The following is a 17,469-nucleotide window of genomic DNA, read 5'->3' as shown; positions in this document are numbered from 1 at the left end:
GTGTGGTCTCTGGCAGGCTCTACTACAATATATTATTTGCCTTGTTTGATATAGGGTAACTTGAGAATTCCGTGGGAGACATGTATTAGTTGTCCACTACACCTGTCACCCCTCCCCTTTTGTGGTTCTATTACAAGGAATCCAGTACTTAATTTACCAGTCTATGTATTATTCTCCCTTTAAGTGTAAACAGTAACGTACGTTATTGCTTGTCTGTGAAATATCTGGTGAAAGAAGTTAAAGGTGTGAGAAGAAGTTGGGTCTGTAACCTGGAGAAAAATTACCTCAGTTTACTCTCAGTTTGAAAGTTATTTACAGCATCTAAGTTTGAAAGCATTTATATCATTCATAAAGACACTCTAAGCTGTAAAAAATCTATAGTAGAGAGCCAAAAGGATAACGAAATTGATTATATTAATTTCAAAGCAAGTAAAAGTTCATTTTTAACCTTTGCACTATAGTCTCATCAAGAACCTATTGATTTATTGTTCGCGCATACCTTGTAATGATATACGCTGTGAATGTACAAATATCAGCCTACTGTTTAGTGCACTTTTAAATTTATCTTCCAGATCTTCTGTGATTGCAGAAAGCATCTAGAATGTAGAAAGTATTTAGTCGTTACTTATCTGTAAAGACTATAGTGCGCCTACATGTTCAAACAATATTGTTGTGACATATGCAAAAATGCGGAATGATGAGTATCCGAAATCATTGTATGCTTGAGATATACATAGCATGAAAAAACAGCTGTACACAGTAAACCAGAAACATTGTTGTCACATCCGTATAGTTAAGTTGATTAAAAATGAAGTCACCTAAGATAAAGCAAGTTTTACTGGGTAACTGCGTCAAATTTCAAAAAGGAGTAAAATCCTTGATGAATGTAGATATAGAACCATCGTCCAGTATGTATATAACACACTGCCACTGAATATACTGCGATCAGTATCACATAGATTAAAAAAAAAAAACCTTTACTTCTCATAAATATACGGGTACATATCTATAGTCATCCCACAATTGTCCTTCAGCTTGCCATGTGGGTCACTATGATCCTATACCTTACACATCTTTATTAAAAACACTATTCTACTTCTCATAAATATACGGGTACATATCTATAGTCATTCCACCAGTGTCCTACAGCTTACCATGTGGGTCACTATGATCCTATACCTTACACATCTTTATTAAAAACACTCTTCTACTTCTCATAAATATACAGGTACATATCTACAGTCATCCCACCAGTGTCCTTCAGCTTGCCATGTGGGTCACTATGATCCTATACCTAACACATCTATATTAAAAACACTCTTCTACTTCTCATAATATACAGGTACATATCTATAGTCATCCCACCAGTGTCCTACAGCTTACCCTATGGGTCACTATGATCCTATGCCTTACACATCTATATTAAAAACACTCTTCTACTTCCAAGAAATATACAGGTACATACTTATAATCATCCGAACAGTGGCCTACAAAAAACCTTATAAGTTGTTATGATCCTATACCGTACACATCTATACTAAAAACACTCTCCTACTTCTCATAAAGATACATATACATATATATAGTCATCCCACCAGTGGCCTACAGCATACCTTGTGGGTCATTATGATCCTATACCCTACACATCTATACTAAAAACACTCCTCTACTTCTCATAAAGATACAGGTACATATCTTTAGTCATTTCACCAGTGGCCTACAGCCTACCGTATAGGTCATTATGATCTTATACCCTACACATCTATATTGAAAACACTCTTCTGCTTCTCATAAAGATACAGGTGTAAACTGATAGTAAGTACTATCATCACTAAAGCTAGCTATGTTACTATGTGAACAGTGTAGTATAGACACAATAACTTCTTTTGAAACCCTATTCCCAACCCATTTCTCCCATTCTTAAGAGCTGGGACACATCTTATAGTGAAGTATACACAATAATCAAATTTTGAAACCCTTCTCCCAACTGTTTCCCCTATTCTTAGAGCTTGAACATATCTGAAAGTGCAGATGGAACATTAGTCTCGTTTAAAGCCCTTCTCTCAACCCCTCTCCTCAATTCTTAGAGACACATCTTATAGTGCAATATTAATCAATCTTTCAATCAATATGCAAATAAGACAAAACTGTCTTAAAGCAAGGAGACTGTTGAGTAAAGTCTGCCAACTAATAGTATCAGAGCTATGTTTGGTGTCCAAGTTTACCATAGTACCTAAAGCAGTCTGGCTAAATTAAATATGTTACTTATTATTACTGTTAATTTATTGTCCAGTATAAGTAAGGTAAAGAGCATAGATAGCCTACTGTATTAGTCAAGCAAAGCTGGATTGGCAGTTACGGTATTACGGCACTGTTATATATGGTCAACCAATATTGATTACTGATGAAGAATACAAAATACTCCAACAAGACTTTCAAAGCGTTCCTTACAAAAACATAAGAAAATCACTTTCTTAACTCCCTAACATTTAAAACAGATGCTAATAAGTAATAAAGACTGCAATGTTAATTATATGGCATTTCTGAAGTCAAAGTTCCAGGATGGTAAGGCTGAAAATCCAGTATTTCCACTTTAGTTTAAATTTACATTGAATCTTGTCTTTTCTCTCACATGCAAGTACTGTGTGTCATACATTATTAAAGTGTGTGCTCCAACCAGCTGAACCTTATATAGCCTACTGACAGTACTGCTAGGCATTCTACTCATAGCCACCAATCTTCGACATTTGATTGAGTGTTTCTACTAGTAGGATTAGCAACTGAAAGAGTACACTTCCTTATTATAAACACTAGCTAAGTGTAAACTTAACTTAACGATACGGATGCTATGCTAACACAGCATGTTTTTTTTTTATACTTTAAATTCACTATCCGTTACCGTTACTCCCGACAGTCTTGTGCGTAGCGTAGCTGAACTAGTATCGGCCTAGGTTAAAAACAGGCTAGGCCATGCCTTGGGTCAGTAGGAGAGAGGAAGGGCTAACATTAATTTTTACTAACTGTTAGACCAGCATATCATCTGAAAAGGCGTAGATATGTAAAATAATGAACATGGAGCTTACATTTTACAAATATATATTACAAGCTTTACAAACTACTTATCAAGCGCTATCGTGAGGTATCTTCCAAAGTATCGAGATAAAGTACATTTGTACCATACAGACAAACAAAAGCATCGGCCTATGACGTAATAAAACAACAATTGTTGCTCGATCAAAGTTGTTCGTTATAGAACGCCGAAAGTGTACAATTGCACTTTACCTTGAAAAACATGAACATTGACATTTATGACGTAATGAAACAATGTTTTATGTGATCGAAGTTGTTCTTTGTAGAACGCGTACAGGTTCAAAAGTAATAGGAAACGCAAACTTGAAGTAGTTAAAAGTGATTGCATGTAGATTAGTTACATGTATTTAAATATAATGATCCTCATGTGATACAAGTTATTTCTTTACATAACGATCAAAATCATGTTTTATAAAACTTGCAGTCTTTACACAAGAAGGATGCATTTGCATTTATGTTAAAGTCGGGAAATGGATTAGCCTAACATCCTTATGAGTCAAGCTGTCGCAGAAAGGGATAATTTAAATAGAATGCTTACGTCCACGTACGGAAGCCCATACAACCATTGAATAACAAACAAAAAAACAATTCCACTAAATGATAACTTTCTCGACTCTGAGAATAACATTTCAGTTACTGGTTTATTAATTCTTACACAATATAAAATTATAACATTTTCAAAACGTTATGTTGCCACGTTGTATCGCATCAATTACTCTGTGCTTGAATGTTCAACGTTCTATCATTACTAAATCGTAAATAGAGGTGATAAGGCGGTCCACATCATCACGCCACACTTCCTCAAGGTAAATAATGTCGAAAGGAATGTAACAGGGCCGTAGTCTGCGGGATGGGGGTGGGGAGGGGGGTCCCCTGCGATGTCCACTTTCTAAATGAAAGTAGGCCTGCGCATTTCAGTTTGTTTTAGCGAAATGTTCATAAAATTTCTTCTGATTCCGTTAGTCAGTAGAGTGCAACCTCAATATTCCTATACGCACGCATTGTTATCGAAAATAACACACTGGTTTATCTTAACTATTCATCACGCATTTGCACGGTCGTGAATGCCTTGACCGTAGGTTTGTTTTGATTTTCACGAGTTTTTTTTTAGAATAACAATAAACGTAGAGAATTCCTAAGAATCAATTTGCGTGAATAGTGCAGCAGTCTAATGTGAATCTACGGTTCATAACTATGTTTATTACATATATAGATGTGGTTTATGTAGGCCTACCAGCTTCAGTATTAACCCCTATATAAGTACTTCAATGTTTTAACTGAGAATATGGATTCACTGCGAATATAAGTACATACCAGGCCTTTCGTAACATACTAATTATGGCTTGGTCCCCAAAAGTAAACGGACCACCCACTCTGCTTAGTTGCCCCCTGCCCCCAGTAGGTCCCTTTTTGGCATTTAAAATTAGTAATAATAAAACAAACCTAACAGTTAATGTACATCTAAATTCCCCAAAATAGTTTCCCATCAGCAAATAAGGCTACGGCTACCATCAGAATGCCCTAGTGTGCTTTCTATCTCCAATAACATGTGCAAAACAATGAATAAAGCAAAACGAAGAGTCCTTCTTTTCCCCTACAAAGTGGTTTTACGGATTTTTTTTTCTCATAATTTAACGTTCTACTTTTTGGAAGTGTAAATTTCTAACATGTGAGATCTCAAAATAACGAGTAATTGATGTAGGCTTGCACGGTAAACCGGTTTTAGTACCGAAACCGGTTTTTTCCAACCGAATTTCGGTACTATTTTTGATTTTAAGAAAACCGAAAAACCGAAAAAACCGAAATGTGAATTGCAAATACTGGAAAAAACAAAGTTTGTTGACTTTGGTTTCTCCTATTTATTGTTCTTTTTGCAATATGAAAGTAAATTGCAACAAGAGAAAGCTTTATTGTCAGCTACGATCGGCACACGCCATAAACCAGTGCTTGAGGGTGGATAGCTAGGCCTAACATTAGGCTATGCAGCCCTTATATGCGTGCATCAGTTAGGTACCTTGTAGTATTGAACTGACCTTGGTGGCCAACGTTAGTAGTTGTGAGAAGTACACACTCAAATGACGAGATGCAGTTCATATCCGACGTGTTTGTCCTCTTTTGTGTTGTTCTTATTATTTAACTTCAATTTAATAGTAGAGGATATGGAGAAAATCTTTTCAAACACATTGATCACAGTTCGTGTTCAAAAAATGAACGTTAAAACTTGAAAGGTACATTGCGCAATCCACAATACCATACGACATGTACAGTCGCAGGAGGGGGGGGGGGGGCTCTGGGAGTTTAACAACTAAGATGCAACAAGTAACATTAGAACAATGAACAATCACAGGGGGGCTCTGAGTTTAACAACTAAGATGCAACAAGTAACTTTAGAACAATCACGGGGGGGGGGGGGCTCTGAGTTTAACAACTAAGATGCAACAAGTAACATTAGAACAATCACAGTCCATTATTCACAAGAGACACCTGGCGTCAGGCTTGAGTCAAGGAATATTAAAGGAGTAAAAATGTTGCATACATGGCTGGAAATTACAGATGTTGCTGCTGGGACAATTCTCCTTTGTACGCTAATTGATTTTATTTTATTTGTAAGTTTCCTTTAAACATTTCTTCTTATCAGTTATCAGACAAGGCGTCTCTCAGTTGGTTTTTCGTTTGCGTTGAAGAACAAATTTCCAACTTAAACGTTAACAATTTATATTCTTTGCCGACCTAATCCCCGCTTTTGCCAGGGATATTTTTCAACTTGTACTTGAAAGTGTAGACGGTAAATTCTCTTCACTCCTTGAAGAGAAATTTATTTTACCGCCAAGATACCACCCGCGAACATGGCTAGAGCCTCGTGCAATTTGGTACCTTCATTAGACCAATCATATTGTAAGGCATTTTTTTTTACGATCTCCAATTGGTCATAATGGGGTTTACGCTCGGCCCTCATCTCCGAAAATATAACATATAATATAACATTTAACATGAACGTGATATTTTTTTCTGAACACGAATTTGAACTTCGTGAAGTACAGTAAACACAAGACAAACGATACGTGTACGTGTACGTGATGTTAAAACTTTAAGAAAAAATTTTACTAACACATTTCTTTTCGACATATTTACTTCAGTTTAGTTAACGTAGGTTATAAAATGAGAGTCATGAAGGCAGTAACGTTTCTTGAATTTATTATTCTTATTTTTAACAATTTACTGCGAACGAACAGACTTGAACCCGCTGTTGATAAAGCTTCAAAAATACGCATCTTAGCGATCGAGATTTGGATGTTTTCAATGCAATTCGGGAGGGGGAAAAAACCGGTTTTTGAGCCAGATTCGGTTTTTTGCTAGAGAAAAACCGGTTGTAAGTTTTCACGAAACCGTGCAAGCTTAAATTGATGTTACATTTTGGCAGTTTGCTGTGTCCCTCTTGTGATAGATGGTGCAAACTGTATCTTTTCTATACATGTGTATGAATCTACCTTTTATTGTACATAAATGCGTATCATGGTATAGTTTAAATACGGAATTATATTGTTGATTTGTCTGGGATATGAAAGAAAGGAACAAAATCAGCAAGTTTTTATTATACATTAAGATTGACGGAACCAACGAAAATTGGTTTTGAAGGCATATACAAAAATAAGAATGATTTTGTACTTAATTAATCTGGTCTTTTTTGGTTGTAAATTTAAGGCTTTACATTAAAAAAAAATGTTAGCAAATTTCGTAAACATGATTTTTAATCACGCTCTGCGTGTTTGTAGCAATCAACATTTTCCGCGATCACGTACACATACTTGTAACACGGTAAATTAAAATGTTCCTACATTGTGTTTGTGCTTTGGTTACTTACACATGCGGCGATCTAAAACGGTACAAAAGAATGGTAGACGGATCCATGTCTAATTTAGTAAACTTAATTGATTAATTGATAATTTCACTATGAAACATGTCTACATGGATCCATATCTACTTTAGTAAAATTAATTGATTAATTGATAATTTCATTCTGTGACATATAACAGAGTCTAAAAGTACTATGGAAATCTTGCCAATTTGCCACATATGGAGTTCACATGTTGTCTTTGATAATATCATTTAAATCTCTTGATTTTTTTTCGAAACGTTTCAGTTTCAAAGATATACTAATTTGAAGTTTTGATAAATCTGAGAAACTTTTGATATATGTGCAAACTATGACGCGTTTGTTTAATTTAGGCAGTAATTACCCTTTATTACAAGCTCATTTACATCATTGAAATACTGTGGTATTCTTCTTTTCAAAGAATAATACAATTTTTCCAAAAATTATCAAACTTGTGTTCAGTGTCCTTCAAACGAAGGTTGTGAATACAAGGAATAGCATATCAGAAAATTAGGCAGTCACTTATTTTACATTATCATTGTGCATAATTGGCTAATTTTAATTCATAAATAAAACTAGAACGAGTGAAACTCTTGTAAAATGGTCAAGCTTTGATGGATGTTGATGGGGTGTGGCCGGATGGGAGGGGGTGTTGCCGTTAAGGTAGAAAGTTGTACAAGGGGTCAATTTGGAAATGAGTCATGGTTTGCTCACAGCATAGGAAAAACTACAGGATCAGTTATTCAGTGTTCTGGCCAAATGTCACAGGCTTCTGTTTCGAGAACTTAAAATTGACCACCCGTCTTTGCTGAGGCGTTTACTGTGCATTCATCTGCATGCAAATTTGAAGTATTGCAGGGACAATGAGTGTAAGGCCCGTCTAAATGACATCAAAATATTGAAAAGCTTTGGTCATAATGTAAGGGTAGAAGACTGGAGCCTGTTTGTAGTTGACTCTGAACAGGTCTGTTTTAGAGCGAATCCTGATAGACTGGTACATTGTTTATGTTGTCGGACATGTGTCCTGGAGAATAACTACTCTTTTAGTGTGTCGCACACTATCCCAAAGCAGTGACAAAATAGTGACAAGGAATGAGTCTAAGCAGTCACGTTCGAAATATTCACAAGTGCAACTGCAAATGGGTGTAACAAAGCACACCATGGTTTGATTTGGATAGAAGCGATCTTATTTGAAGCAATGGGGCTTGAAAATCGGGAGGTTCGTAGTTGGATCCCCGGCTGGGTCATAGTTAGGTGTTTTTTTCATCCAAGAGCAATCAACGGATTTTCCATTTGAAATGACTTTCTAAATTAAAAAGATTCCAAATGTTATTTAAAATGTTGAATTGGAAGCCAGCGACGTCAAAGTTGTAATCCATAAGCCCTTGCGGCTTCTCCCACATTCGCGGTTGCTTTAGCGTCGTAAATATAAATGCCTGATTATTATGATTATAAGTTTGATGAGACAGCAAGATCAGAAATTAAAAGATGTTCACAACTTCACAGATTGTTCTTAAAACTACCTGGCAAAAAAAAAATGGTCAATGAAGAAATTCTCACACCTATGTTGAGTTAACTAAATACTTTCAAATGTTACGAGATGCAAACAAAATAACATATATGATTTGTGAGTAAAGTATTGTGCTGCATTACTTGAGGTACCTGATTGCACAGATCTTTTGAAAAAGTCTGCTAATAAAATGAAATAAAGAAACGTTAACTTGTAGTATTTATTACAATGTATTGCTCCGTCAACTTTTGAACACTTCTTATCAGATGATTGGGAAACCATCATCATGTAGTCGTCTTAAAATGTTGTATGTGCTTAAAGGAGCTCAGTGAGTTTAGTCGACAGCTTAGTGGAATCTGTACAAAGATGTATGGGCTAGACATATGTTAAATGGATTTGCTTTCCTTGGAATAATGACATTATTATGCAAATTTATAGTCAAAGAACAATGGAATTTTGCACTCTTTATAATACAACACTATTTGTTTGAATAAGGCTGTATGACGGAAGATTTGGCAACACTACAATTCATTGAGCTACTTTGATAGCAATCATTGTCAACAAATTTGAAGAATCAATCGCTCCACTCTCCCATCTCCCACCAGTGTTTCTTAAATACACATTCACAGTTACAACAATTCCAGTCTGAACCCTCTTCCACATGTTTTATGCTATTGTTCTGTATTTTATTTTTATTTTTATAGTTTTCTCTTTGCTTGGAGGTGGATTACTAGTCTGGCATGTCTCATGAGATCTTCCTTTACAGTAAATCCCCTATAAGTTAGGTAATATATCTTAGATCTACAAACTATTTAAGTAAAACATATTATTCTGTAATATGTACATCTGAGGCCCTCCGTACCCATGCCATAGAAAGAAATGTAATCACAGCGCCAAAAGAACTATGAATTCCACTTATCCAGTTGGTAAGTACTGTTGGAGCATACAATGGTAACACATATTCTCCCCATTTTCCATTACTAGAGGAATTAAATGAAAATAAAAAAGTTATGCTTTTTCCATATCATCAAGGGACCAAATACATTAAGTACTATATTATATAGTCAATGCACATACACATAAGTTATAGAAAAGGTAACAGTTGTACCACAGTTAGGCCTAGTCAGTGTTCGCTCGAAAATCAATGGCTTAAATACTAAGGAAAACCTTCTAATAAACACTAACGGTTTTTAAGTGTTTCAGAAATAGTGTTAATCATTAAAATATTCCAAAAACTATTATTTGGCCAAACTATGTTTCATAAGAATGAATTCCTGGAAAAGTATGCTCAACAACTTGTGAGCAAACAGTTCGCTCCTAACTTTTCTTTGACTTGACCTATGAAGACATGCTATCAGACCAGTGCACTATAAAGGAAAGAAGAGTACATATATATGTCTAACAATAATGATTATACATTGGAGGGCAATTATTTTACAAATCTACGTGACCACGATTTCGGGAGAACCAATTAAGGGTTACAATTTTGCATTAGTGGCTTCACAATCAACATTTTTCATCCAATTGAGATTCTTCTTTTTAATTTAGTGGGTCACACTAGAAGGGAAACCATATATTGCTCTAGAAAAAAAGATGTACCTTCTTTAACTCGGCCAGAGATCGAACCTTCACTAATAAGAATTCCTTGTTTATCAAATCAATGACACACCAATGTATAATTTAATCCAGCCATGCTGTTTTCAATTGGCCTAGATGCGCCTATATAACATATTTGTTTCCTGTATTATTTCTCAGTGAAATCAAGTAGGTTATATCATAAATATAAACATTCTAACTGACACTCTAGCCTAGCTACTTCCGGTTCTTGTAATCGAATAATCACCTAGATATTATTCAAATAAATACAGGCAACGTGACTTGATAACACATCATATCTTATTTTCAGTTGATCTTGACAAAATACAACAATGTGCTTTTTAAGTGCGGTGAAACGAAGCAAACAAACAATGAAACACATCCAACTAAAACCATTCTGCATTGGATTATACATAATCGGAGCACATGGTAGGACTATTGGTAACAGTTTACTCTCTCTACGTCTTAGTAAAACCAAAATCAAAGAACAGAAACACGTTGACTTTAGGCACAGTGCGTATGTATTATAGCGTACGCCTAGGCCTTTAAAACGTGCATTATAATCATATAATAACATGTCTGACCACAGGTCTTACCCTACGCCTTCATCTACTTTATACACTGCACTAGACCTTGGTCTACTAAAGTCGAATCAGCCCTACAAGGCCTAGACTAGTAGTAGTATCATTTCGTTATATTTGCTTACACTTTTCTTTTCGAATTTGGCTGCCAAATTCGATATCCCAAGCGCCTACAGTAATAATGAAACCGTGCATCATGTACACTATAAGTAAAACGAAGACCTCACGCGAACGACTGTACAGACTACGTAATAATTACATTAGTGACGCGCACGTCTAGTAAAATAAATTAATGTTATCTGGTGAAAATATTGAATAGCCCCATCGGATGGAAAAGGATCCCACGAAGTCCTGATGTACAGTAGCATATATCACCACACAAGAACTTGTGGAGCAGAAGTACTTATGTGGCGATAGATAAGCCACATAAAGACTTATGAAGAAAAAACAGGTCAGTATAGTACAGTTTCGGTGGTCATTATCTGACAGTGTAATGATCGCATGATAAATAATATGTTCTTTGTCAGCATGTTGCCGTGCTAATAGCGCCACATAGGGACTTGTTATTGTTATAATGTAGCAGCAATTTGTTTTCACATAATGACTTAGATCTACATAATATTTGTCCCTTTTGGCGTTACATAGAGTATGTTATATAAACTTCTTTGAAAGCATTAGTAGGTTAAACACTGTTTTGAATTTTGTTTTAGTATTTTATGTGTGAAAAGAAAACCTCGTGTTGCCTTCGCTTTTCTAAACAAATACCGTGCGCAGACATTAGTAGCGCCTGGGCTCAAAAAGTTCACAAATGGTATCGATATATAAAGTTTGTCAGTTTGATAAATTTGATGAATTTGATAACACCAGCCGCTTAACAATACCAATATACTAAACTGGCTCAACAATAGCAACACTAAAGGTTTAAGTTAAAGTAATCCATACATAAAATATGTTTACTGCTCATATTACTCCAAGTAAAAATGTTCACTACGGCTTATTAAAGGTCTAACTTGCACACTAATCATATAGTGATATACAATTATGCTAGGCCTATACCTGTACAACGATGTAGTTAGCCAGTAAAGACAACCATTTAGCGAATTATTGCATTTTCTGAGGTTTACATTAATTAGGTCAGGTCAGGTTTTGAACTGACCGTCAGCGGTCAGTTCGGTTGATCTGCTACTGGTACCCTGTAAACCAGTACTACCTGTTCCAGGGCCGGGCCGTCGGCGGCTAAACCGACACCCCCATCAGAGCTCAGGAGGGGTCTGATGAGGAGGGTAGCTGGATACCCAGGTAGAAGTAAAAAGCAAGATCTACCTCTAAGGGCGTATGAGCTCATTGGAGAGCCACCGGCCATCCAGCAGAGGTGGAAGGCAATGGCAAACCACCACCGTCTTTCTTTTGCCATGTATACCATGATGATGAGTACAACTATTGAGTGTAAAGCTATGACACTGGATAGTGAGACCCCCAGGCGTGAAGGTGTCTCAAATGCTACTGGGGAAGAGAGGCCAGATGGCATCATACCTTGCATCGATGACGCTGCTGCATCAAAGCCTGATGGAATAATGCCTGATGGAAGTGTAGTAGCCAATAACCCCAAGGATAATGATAACAGATGTAACCTCTGGAAAACAACTTTGAAAATTGGTACCTGGAATGTCAGGACAATGAACAGTGGGAAAATAGACATTCTAACAAGAGAAATTGAACGATGTGATGTTAGCTTATGTGGTATATCAGAGATGAGATGGACAGGGAAAGGACATCTGACAACATCAAGCAAACATGTGGTTTACTATTCTGGAACTGAGAGTAGAAGAGAGCATGGAGTTGCAATTGTTGCATGCCTAGACGTGGCTAGATGTGTTCTCGGATACAACCCTGTTAGTGAAAGAATTATCACCATTTGCATCCAAGGGACACCTATGAATTTTACAGTTATACAAGCCTATGCACCCACCTCTACATCGACTGAAGATGAAATAAATGCCTTTTATGAGCAGCTACAACTGACCATAGACTCAGTCAATAAGAGAGACATCACAGTGATTATTGGGGATTTCAACGCAAAGGTTGGAAGACAGTGTACCAATAAAAATGTGATGGGTAACCATGGACTAGGAGAGCAAAATGAGAGAGGAGAACTGCTAATCGACTTCTGTCAAGAAAATGGCCTGATGATCCTTAATACCCTCTTCAAGCAACACCCACGTAGGCTATATACCTGGTCATCACCAGATCAACGCTACAGAAACCAGATTGACTACATACTGGTCCAAAAGCGATGGAGATCCAGCTTCATCTGTGCAAAAACCTATCCAGGCGCAGACTGTGGAACAGATCATCAGTTTCTGGTTTCAACAATGAGGATGAAATTGAGAAGGGTCAAGAAGCCAAGAAAACCAGTGAGATTTGATGTCAGCAAGATCGATGACATGTATCGAGTGGAAGTGAAAAACAAATTCCAGAGGTTGATGGAGATGGACTCAGAGGAATCCACCCCGAATGAGTTTTGGCAAGATGTCAAGCAGGTTGTATTAGACACAGCACAGAAAACAATCCCCAAACGTAAGAACAAAAGGAAGCCCTGGCTCACAGAAAAGGTGTTCGACTTGGCAGATCAAAGACGGAAGGTCAAAGAAAAGGGACTGGAAAACACAGATACGAGAAGAGAGTATCAGGATTTATCTAGGAAAGTTCAGAAGCAGATCAGGAGTGACAAATCAGACTACATCAAGCAAAAATGTGCTGAAGTGGAACGTGATAGCTCTACAAATAACACCAAGGATATGTTTAAAAACATCAAGCTATTGACTTCAAAACCCACCACCAAACTCAATGTCCTGAAAGATGAAGATGGCAACATCCTGACAGAAGAAAATGAAATTAAGACGAGATGGAAGGAATACTGTGAAAAGTTGTATGCATCCAAAGATGATGACACACAGGAGGGTGAAGAAGATCAAGAATTTGAGGATGACCCAGACATTCTTCTCTGCGAGGTGGAGCATGCAATGAAGAAGCTAAGGAGGGGTAAAGCCCCAGGAGTGGACAATATCCAGGCAGAATTACTTAAGGAAAGCAGCAATGAGGGAGTTGCAGTAATTCATAGATTGTGCAACAAGATATGGAAAACTAAAGATTGGCCAGAGGACTGGAAAAGGGCAGTGTTTCTTCCATTACCCAAAAGAGGTGATACAAGGGAGTGTGCTAACAACCGCACCATCTCACTCATCTCTCATGCAAGCAAGGTTTTGCTCTACATAATTGCGGAAAGAATAAGAAACAAAATTGAAAGTGAGTTACCACCTGAGCAAGCTGGATTTAGAAAAGGAAGAGGGACAAGAAATCAGATAGGAAACTTGAGGAATATGATGGAGGAAAACGCGGAGTTCCAGCAACCCCTTTTCCTCTGCTTCATTGACTACAGCAAAGCCTTCGACTGTGTTCAACATCATAAGTTGTGGAGAATCATGAAAGAAATGGGCTTCTCTACACATGTGATCATCCTGATAAAATCTTTGTATGAAGGTCAAGAGGCCACAGTTAGAACAGAATGTGGTGACAGCGACTGGTTTACAATAGGTCAAGGAGTGCGCCAGGGATGTATCTTGTCACCGTATCTCTTTAACATCTACGCAGAATACATCATGCGATTAGCTCTAGATGACTTTGTGGGACAGGTATCCATTGGAGGACGCCAGATAAATAATCTTAGATATGCTGACGACACTACCCTACTTGCAAGAACAGCAGCAGAGCTTCAAGACCTTATTGAAAGAGTCAAGCAATCCAGTGAGGAATACGGACTGTACCTCAATGTTAAGAAGACAAAGGTTATGATATGTGGAGGAAAGAATGACCATCATATTCAAGCTGATGGAGAGGATGTTGAAGTAGTCAACACTTTCAACTTCCTGGGCTCTCTGATTGTGGATGGTGGTGGATGCTCACAAGAAATACGACGGCGTCTCGCCATGGCTAGATCATCTGCTATAAACCTCACTGACATCTGGAAAGACAGAGGGATCTCAAGGAACACCAAGATCCATATAATGAATGCTTTGGTCTTTCCAATCGCTACATATGGGTCTGAGACGTGGGCTTTGGGAGCAGTAGACAGAAAGAAAATCCATGCTTTTGAAATGTGGTGTTGGAGGAGGATGCTGAGGATATCATGGAAGGAACGTAAGTCAAATGATTTTGTCAAGAACCAAATTGGAGCGAAGGTTACCTTATGTCAGAAGATAGATAAGAACAAGCTGCAGTATTTTGGACACATTTCTAGGAGAGAAGGTGACAACTTGGAGAAGATCATTACCCAAGGTCATGTTGAGGGTCAACGAAAACGTGGTAGGCCAAAAGTTCGATGGGCTGACGGGATAAAAGAGATCACCGGCATGAACATCTGCGCAGCTCACCGATTTGCCCAGGATAGAAGTGGTTGGAACGTCATCATCAATAGGGTCACAAAGGGTCAGTCATGACTCATAGGACAACGACGACGACGACATTAATTAGAGAAATTAAGCACAGGTATGATACCAAGGTTAAGTTGCATTCCCTTAATTTGTCTAGGTAGAACTAACGTTATCTATATGGGCCTAATAATGATTTACTAGTTGTTACTGCATGGCATTGTAGGATTTGAAGATTTTACTTTCAAGTTCGATACATAACATTGTATTGTTAGCCCAATGTTTGTACCCTTCCATACAGCATTTTGAACCACTATTCCACTGGTACCGATAAAACATTACAACACTATGCACATTTGAACTTGATTCAGCTAGCCATGGCTGTTGCCGAGTGTTTGCTTTATATCTGATCGGATGGAGGTACACTTATTGGGAAAAAGCAAGAGAGGAGGGTCCTGGGAGTGAATCCCTCGAAAATGTAAAACTTTCAAACACTTTTTGTTTTCTCATAGAGATTTTAAAGGACAGAAATACGTGTCAGAAATGTCTTTTTTGATATTCGGCATTTTTGGGGGAGGGGGTGGGAGAGGTAGAGTGGGATTGAAAGTGGTTTGAAAGTATGTCTACCTCATTACATAAGTAGTGAATGTTTGCTTGATGAAGTTAGACCGGTTGCAATGATAGTATGCGATGTTAACATCGAAAAGTAACATGTAGTTACTTAGTTGAAAATTGCATCTCAATAACATTCCTAACTCTAGATATGGTTCTTTGAATATAAAGTATTTTGGGCAGGAAATCAGTTCCCTACTACAAAAATTAGTCGATCACGTGTAGAAGGTTATATGTGTTATCATCTCAGTATATCTTCAAACGTTGCTTGATTTACACTTCAGGTGTCACGATGTGTGTTACATTGGTAACGTTCTCATATGTTTTTTGAGCATTTAGCATTTCATCACTATGCAACAGTTTGTAAAAACAATATTGGGGACAAATGATATGTACAGTTTACAGGGAAAAAAGACATTTCTCCCGCAACAATGATATTACTAATTTTACTGTTGACATTTGTCAGCATAAAACATCACCAAATATTGAGCATGTGTATTTCCACATCTCCAAGTACTATGAGGATGTGGTTTTTTAACCTGAACATGCAAACAATTTACAGCAATTGTGTTTGACAATACACTTTAAACTCCGGAATATAGGAAGTGTGATACGTAAATAGTGCAGATCTCTTCACGGGAACACAATGCCAAACCTTTGTTGCAAAAGCAATACCTGTTCATGTTTTGTACTTGATATGAGTATATTATTCGAGCAAAAATAGCTGTCATAGCCTTTAAGCTCAGGAAAGCAGTGTTTGTATCTCCATTAGCCATACAACCACTCAATATTGTTCTCCACCAAAGATCGAACTGCTCAAGTCGGTGTGCATATTTACATGTGACATCTAGAATTTTCAGCAGAACCAGTTTACTATCATCCCTAATTTCAAATTTCTGTAAAAAATTTTACGGTTGTACAACAGATTGTGTAAAACAACATTTAATTTGCCACTAGATTCTCTTTTCTTTTCGTAAATACCCGTTACGTTACATTGTATGCATACAGCCTCAGCCTATATGCTACAATACTACTTTCGACAAACACTTCCTTATTCCGCAACGGTTCTCTAGTGCGCAATCACGGAACTCGGGTGAACGGACAACACCCTAGAAAAGACGTATAAGTACGGATTACTAAGTACAGTGTTAGATCACGTAACTAATTCATGTATATACGCTATATGCTTCACGATATTGTACAAAGCTTATGCCATAATGATTTTAGGCAAACACATGCATAGTAATATTGATAAGAACCAGTACTAAGTGGAATTCAAATGCATTCTACCTTCTCATTGTAATAGGCTATTCTTCCTCAAATTATGTTCTATTTAAGATATAATTTATTTATTTTCAAACAGTATTGAAGTGTCTATAACCACTATAAATACGACGTCATATCTTCATTATTTGCTTTCTCTCTGCAGTAAAATTACAAGATAGTCCCCTCTCTGCCGCTCTCCTTGAAAGAGGTCGAACTTAAGAGCGGCAAAAGGGAACCTACTTGATACACAGTTTTTAAACACTACCATTAGGTAACGATATATAAATATTTTTTAAACAAAATGGCACCCATTCAAAATGGGGAATGCAAGTAGCTACTTTTTTCCCTAAACATTCCTAACAATTGATATAGGCGTACTTACGGCAGTTACGAATTGTGACACAAAAATATGTGCCTGAGTTAATGGACGAGTCGTAATGTTAACAACTTTATCGCAATGTTATGACTCTAAAATAAAAACCAAATGAGTTGTAGCCTACTAGACTGGTCTAT

General features: G+C 37.1%; 1 protein-coding gene across 6 annotated transcripts in view; it reads right to left on the bottom strand.

Moving 5' to 3' along the window:
- The window catches only part of LOC139982256 (uncharacterized), an 87,710-nt gene that overhangs the window by 58,758 nt on the left and 11,483 nt on the right, over positions 1–17,469 (bottom strand). The window lies entirely within an intron of this gene.

This window comes from Apostichopus japonicus, chromosome 16 (genome assembly GCF_037975245.1).
Source record: "Apostichopus japonicus isolate 1M-3 chromosome 16, ASM3797524v1, whole genome shotgun sequence".
Lineage (NCBI taxonomy): Eukaryota > Metazoa > Echinodermata > Holothuroidea > Aspidochirotida > Stichopodidae > Apostichopus > Apostichopus japonicus.
The sequence above is the reverse complement of the archived record's forward strand: the minus strand, read 5'-3'. Positions and strand labels throughout refer to the sequence as shown.